Source organism: Clinocottus analis, unplaced genomic scaffold (genome assembly GCF_023055335.1).
Source record: "Clinocottus analis isolate CAN_PGR_092001 unplaced genomic scaffold, fCliAna1.0.p SCAF_13, whole genome shotgun sequence".
Taxonomy (NCBI): Eukaryota; Metazoa; Chordata; class Actinopteri; order Perciformes; family Cottidae; genus Clinocottus; species Clinocottus analis.
In genome coordinates this window covers 1063705-1071396 of record NW_027175854.1, presented here as the reverse complement: position 1 = coordinate 1071396, position 7692 = coordinate 1063705, and positions in this window count along the sequence as shown.

Genomic DNA, 7692 nt, shown 5'->3' with positions numbered 1-7692 from the left:
AGGAAAGGTTGTCATATAAAACTGTTTCCTGAGACACGCTGGGGTAAATCTTCCGTCGCAAGCTGAGATTTTAGTGCTGAGATGTTGTGGGAACATCCGAATTAGAGGAGCGCAGCAGGGAGGTGGAATCACGTGTTGACGCTGCAGCGGAAAGTTGAACCGGGAGAAAAAACACAAGACGTGATGAATTTGGTGATGAAAACAGTAAAAAAAAATCTGAGATGTACATGCAATATCCACCAACCCACTTGCGGTATTATCCATAAAAATACTACTGATGAATTATAGATGCCGTTAGCGTGCGTGCATGACACACACGTTGAGGCTGAAGTTGTCAGTCTGTGTACAGCTTGTCCCATAAAACATTTGGAGTTGCTCATCATTTATACCACTTTCTTGAATTATGGAGAGAGTCGGAGCTACTTAATTTGAATCCGGCCGTGAGAGGCTCTGCCACACTACAGGAACACTGATGAATCTGCAGTTTGTCGGCATGAATTTGTGTTTGAGAGGCTGGAATAGCGGCGACCACTCTGTGCTCTTTCCACCGCAACGTGAACACGCTGATGGAGTGAAGCCGGACTTGAACCGCCGGGATCCCAGATACGACACGAGGATGCTGGGATGCGAGCAACGCTGTGACAACTCTGTGTGACGAGTGACGCTCATGCACCTCTGCACCAGGATCACTATCACACAAGAAATACAATATTAGAACGCTTCATGTTTGATATAATAGTTTGTCACTAAAATGTCAGAGAAGCCATCGTATGGTATGTGAAAAGGTCATAAAAAGTATCGTAAAATATGTCATGAAAGAAAGTCATAGTCAGTCCAAATAATTATTTTATGACGTATGATTTTGACACTTTTTTTACGTACTTTATAATGCAATTTTTCTTTGACAATCTTTTATAACGTACTTTACATTTTTACGGCCTTTTCTGATATTTTTATGTTGTAATTTATTTTGTTCATGCCATATCATATTTTGGTTTTGTTTACAGTTTTTATTGCCGTCGTACACTATGAATTTATTTCTGTGTTATTATACTTTACTCTCACTTGTGCATGACTTTTCATGAGAAGGTTTTGACGTAGTAGAGTTTAATTTGGATGTTTTCCAGCTCTCCACAGATCCTCTGCGTTGCCATTTTGCTTCCTATAACTTCATTTCTAATGACATGCTCATGTGGACCGACTGAGATGCCTCTTTTTTTTTCGTTGTTGCCATTTTACATGAGCTTTATTCTGTGTATCTCTAACGCAGAAGAAGTTAAGAGTTTATATTGCGGCTAATTGACAAACCATTTATCGTGCCGCTCAGGTTTCTGTCTGTTCTGCGTGTCACTTCCTGTTACCGCAGGAGGCCCCATGAAAGGATATCCTGTCACAACACCAAAAGGTCTTTGTTTGCATGTGGCCTGCATGTGAAGAATTATATACTCTTTAGTCGGTCACTGGAGACATTAGACGTCACTTTTGAAACTCAATGCTTCTCTGAGATTCTCCTCGGTTGAGAGGTAAAAAAAAAAAAGCTCAACTCAAAGTTCAAGTGAAATTTGACCATTTTCCACAGGTGTTTGAAATAAAAGATGAAAGACGGAAGGAACTGATGTTTGCAGTCGGCCTGTTTACTGCTGGTTGGAAACACTACAAACAGAAAGCACCTCAGCTCCCTCAGGACTCACTTCCTCCTCCACAGGCCGTCTCTTTTAAAACCTGAACATTCAAACGTTCCCCCGCTCGTGTAACTGTACGCCTCTGAGAGCCAGGCACCAGGAATTAATTGTGTGTGTGTGTGGGAGGGGGAGGGGGTGTCAGATTTAGAGCCTTTCCCCCTTTTGGGTTGCCATGCAGTGCAGTTGGTGTATAGCTAAGAATGCAAAGATAAGGCAAAGAGCACTCGCATGCAGAGTCGAGCGACGCTCACATGAACCCACCCTGGATGGTTCTCATCCCGCACGCGGCGTCCGATGACGGCATTGCTCCGCTGCCTCCGTCCTGGCATTCTTGTGCTTGTCCCTACAGGCTTACATCGCCCTCCGATTACCAAACGCACACAAAACGACGCCATCAATACGGCACGCAATTTGCTTGCAGAGATTGAGGGCTTTTCTAATGTGATTTTACGTGAATTAACCCAGATTACTCAAGTTAGATGAAGAGCTCTGGTATTTCAAAACTTTAAAAAAGGAGTCGGTAATCCATTATTTTCTCTATGAACCTCACCTCCAGAATTATTCTCTATTTTTCCATGGTTAGGGTTAATGTACTGTAATAGTTTACTAATATAATACAGTGTGAAGAATAAGTATTGCTGCTATGGTTCTCTGCCATTTAATAGAGCTTTTATAGACGGCTTTAATTTAAAAGTACGGTCTATTTTAGAGTTTCAAGGCTTGGAAGGACATGACACTAACAAGTTAAAACAAAATAACTATGGCGTTTTGGGATATTGGTTTATTTGCTTCATTACTGAGTTAGATGAGCCGGTTCCTCTATGGTTGGTGTGTTAAGCACGGAGCTGGAGGCAGGAGGCAATTAGCTTAATGTGGCAAATAGCTGTCAGGTGCAGTGACTTTCTGTTTGATAAGAAATAGTTTGGCTGTATAGTAACATCCAGTAAATCCACATTTAGTCATTCGTACAGTTCTGTTTCTGAATAAATGAGATATAAAGTGTTTACTGGTGGGCTTTCGGGTGTTTGGACACAGCAAGTATAATAATGGAAAGTATATAATAATGATAATTATGCACATAGTTAGACTCCAGACCAGAGCTATTGAGGTGTCTCACCTGTGGAGCAGCTTCAACAGGTTATCTCCTGCAGCCGTTAAACAGAGTCAGACCAACATGACTTATTCAGTGAGACGGCAAAATGTCATTACAGTCGGATTGTGTGCTATTGGACGGATATGTCTGTCAGGCAGCGACACAAACACACACCAGCTGGTCAGCTGGTGGTTTGTTGATCCTCTGGCTCACACCCAAACCAGCTAATACCTCCTGTTGACCTGTGTGTCTTGGGATGGGGCTGCTGCCCTGCTGGAATACTTAACACACATAAACACAAACAGGAATGTTAGCATAGTTTCACAGATGCACACACACACACACGCACGCACACAAACACACACACACAGAGCCATCTGCCAGATGCATTAGCCCTCTACAGATGCCCGGGTCAGACTGTCGTAGCAGAGCACTGGCAGTGTGTGCGTTCATGGCTTTACGGGGGTTCAGATCATCTTGAAAAGTCACCTGAAACCCTCCGTTCTTACCTGAGCTTCTTTCTATCACACACACAGAGAGGCCGAGTATATTTTTCTTTACTAGTGCGAGGCCTTTGTATGAGCTTCTCTCTTGTGGTTCCCGTAATGAATCTCTTGTTAGAGTTTTGTGCACCTCACCTAAGATTATAGTACATTATAACTCCTGTTACTTCTTTTGTTATGAAGTGTCACTTCAAAAGGCACAGATGATGCTCATACATCATTTGTTATGTCACACACAGATGTGATTGTGTAGGTTTTACACACACTCATATAAACATATATAAAGTCAGTGAGTTTCCTAAAATGCATCACGTTTATGTCGACAGCTCCAGGACAAAATCATGTCAGATGACTTGACTTTAGAGAGATAACAAGCTAACTTTAATTAAAATAAAACAATGCAACTGAACAAAAGAAAACAGAAAGAAAGACAGAGAAAACACAATAGAGCGCAAGGTAAACTGTGAGATAACAGTTTGAGCAATAACACGGACCATAGCAGACGCTACGGACATACTCCAGAGTGTCCATGCTTCATATTGCTTTGTAACTCAAATGCTGTGAGGTGTGTGCCAATGGACACATCAAGTTGAGACTTCCATAAGGTATCTTTAACTTCAACACACTCATTTCTACACAAAGAAGAGAGGAATCAATCCTTCTGCCTCAATCTGAGCCCTCGATGCACAGCTGTTCTTATTTCTGTCTTTCTAACTCATCACAGCCTCTTGTGGGACTTGTTTATGAGCTTGATGTTGTTGAACAGGCTCACATGAAACAAGGACTTGTGAGTGTAAATGATGCAGTTGGCATGGACTTGTGACCACTCTGTTGTCACTTTCAGGTCCTCAACAAAGAGGTTGAGTACCCCGTGCTCTAATTGGCTCTTTCGTGGATAATAACAACCCTCCTCATCTTGTTTCACTCACGGCCACATGTGTGGTGTGACATCACAAGCCAACAACACTAACCGTGCACTGGCTTCTGTGAGATGAAATCAGTTGCAGAGGGAAAGCTGAAGCCGTGCAGCGCTGCTTCCTGCTTCCTGCTTCCTGCTGACCAGCTGACTCCTCCTTGACTTGTTGCCGTTAGGTCCCAAACAAAAGAGTAAGTGGGTGAGCGATGAACCCTGGATTAGTCAGATGCACACATGACATGTACAGTTGTTGATTCACAGGCGCTCTTTACAACTCTCCCTCACAAACACCCAGAGGAGTCCTAACAAAGCCCCCTATCAATGAAGTGCCCGGGGCTCTGCAGAACAGAGCTGATGGTGATGAGCAGCGTGTGAATCACACTTGGTTCCCAGACGCATGCATGTTCACTCCAGACTCCCCCCCCCCCTCCTGTTTGTTACATCCCTCCACCGTCTGATGACCTCCTGGAGGTCACATGTCTTTATTTCATGTCTAACACCAAAGACGTGAGTGCTCCATGAAAGAAAGTGTTGCCGCAATATTTAGTCAGAAAACAAGTGTTCACATGTTCAGCAGTCTTAATGCAAACGTTACATCATGTTTGGTGCAGCAGCCATTTGTACACATGAGCCATCCAGACACTGTGAGCAGGAAGCTGGGGTCAGGGTCATATTGTGTATTTATGCATAGTTATGGTTATATTCTTTTGTGTATATATATTCTATTTTCTGTGTCTAGTTTATTTACTTTATTACATTTGGTGTCTGTAAAGTGTGTGGCACTGCTAGTATCTATCTATCTATCTATCTATCTATCTATCTATCTATCTATCTATCTATCTATCTATCTATCTATCTATCTATCTATCTATCTATCTATCTATCTATCTATCTATCTATCTATCTATCTATCTATCTGTGATGATTGTGTGAACATGATCATGATTCTCACGACGTTAAATTCCCCTCCACCTAGGTTATGGTTATATTTCCCCATTTGTTTGGGAGATAGCACGAGGCAACAGACCTTTTGGAGAATGTGAATGGCGACAAAAAAGCAAGTTGGGTGATTAACACAAAGAAAGATTAAAAATTGACGGGAACTTTAAAAAAAAAAAGAGAGAGAACAGTTGGTGGGAGTAGATGCAGATTGCAGATTGCTGTGTAATTAACAGCAGATGTGAAAAACACACATCGTATGAAGTCAGAAAATGGGTGTAATCTGCTCGGTCTTTGCTTGTTAAATCCGTGGTTTGAAGCACACAGACTGAGTGGGATAGAGAAACAGAACGAGCGAGGGGAGGGTGTGCCGCGAAGTGGGACAGACACTCAGTAAACAAGCCGATGACATTTTCTGCATGTAAAAATAGCAAGTCATGTTTTCAGAAATAACTTTAGTCCGTCTGGGGAACAGAGATGAAAACGTCAGATTTGGTCGGCTTCACTTCTCATTTTGTTCAGCGGCTGCAGTCGAGAGCTGAGTTTATACCACTTTATATCTGCAGCAGACATTGACTCTGGTGGTTGTTCTAAGTTCAGCAGAGTCTTGTTTCTTCCTCACTGTGACACGCTACATGGACTCTGACACTAATGCGAATAGGACTGACTGTGTTGCATGAAAATGAACGTGCACTTAGAATTTGTATCTTTGGGCAGAGAGTTTTGTATGGAAGCCCATTTCCGCCACAAAAAAAAAAAAAAAATTAGGACCAAAAAAATAAATTAAATAAATTCGGACAAAAAAAAACAAACTTTTGGACACAAAATAATAATAATACTATAACATAATAATTACCAAAATGAAAAAATATGACAAATAAAAAAAAAATATGACAAAAAAAAATCATGACAAAAGAAAATATATATATTAAATTAAATTATTGTATTTTTATTTTTTGGTCCTAATTTTCTTTTCTTTTTTTTGGTCCTAATTTTAAACTATTTTTTTTGTGGCGGAAATGGGCTTCCATAAAGTTTTGGACATTGCTAAGTTGCTAAAATGATTCTCACAACATAAAACAGTCCTCTCCCATTAACGCTCTGATATTACTTGCGTTGCATCAGATTCTTCTATATTCTACTTATGAGATAAATCTGAGAAACGTGCAATATTTCATATCTCGTCAGCCTCTCGAATGCCACTCGGCAATCATTAAACCTTGAGGTTCCTCGCGGGTTTAGGCGAAGCCGGCTCGAGTTGCAGAGAAGCTGTCAGTCCAGTGATTCCTCGCTCACTTCCATTTGTGTGTTGAAGCAGAACCAGAGACAAAGAGGCCGAGTTTAGTGAAGCGTGCACGAGGCTCCTCACCAGAGTCCTTGTTTACAAGCCTCTTTTTTAGGAACAATAGCGTCAGTGTTGAACCCAGGAAACCAGGTGTAGTCAACTACACAGAAAACAAGTAGCACGACTGTGGGATTTACTTCACATCAAACATGCGACTGCATGGAGAATGAAATGGAAATTAGATTAATATGCACCAAAAAATGCAGTAAATGATTGTAGAGCCAGTGCAACCCCACCTGAAGGGAATGATCAGCAGCATTTACTGCTATAATTTGCTTTATTGCAGAACTACACTGCTGCTTAAAGTGCAGCCCGTGTGAGGTAAACACAGACCCAAAGGTATTAATATTAAATACATTCAAAGGAAATCAATATTTGAGGGTTATTACAATGCAGCAGCGTGGCGCAAAATCGTTCTATTTCTGACCAGAAAGCAATCAAAATGAATATGTTCAGCGTGAAGCCGAATACATACGGTTAATATTCGGTTAATGAAGCGTCAGAGGAAAGGAGGCTGTGCTTCCTCCTGCTAATCCCGTCATGATTGTCGAGTGTGATTTGCATTTCCGAGTTTCACACAGAGAGAAGCGTCCAGCCTTCCTCTCTCTCTCTCTCTCTCTCTCTCTCTCTCTCTCTCTCTCTCTCTCTCTCTCTCTCTCTCTCTCTCTCTCTCTCTCTCTCTCTCAGTAGGTTCTCATCTGCATTCAAATCAGCCGTGGTTTCTTCCTGCATCTTGCTTACGACGAGCAGCTGTGAGAGCAATATCACGATTGCTGTAATGATCATCATTATAATGATTGATATACCATCACCAACATTGCATATGCGCTGCTCTGGAAACTATTTTTCTAATTAAATAGATGTATACGTGTATTCTGTCTCCTGCACTCTCCAATTGCCATGCTGGATTCATCTGATCCTCTTCCTCATACTCAAACAACTGAGTCAGAGATATGAAAGATACCTTCATACAATAACCCCGAGGCCTTTTTGGGAAGCTTTAAGCCACTCAAACAATTACTCGTCACCACAGACATCGTTCTTTAAACTGCTTATATTTCAAAAAGGTGCGTCTTTGCTGTTCTTGAATGAATAGTTCATGTTATGGAAGTTACGCCTGAAGGATCAACACGATGAGGAGAAAGGAAAGGATCTTTTTTTAAATTGGATCTAAAAACATTATGTAATGAGTAAAAGAGATCATATTTAATATT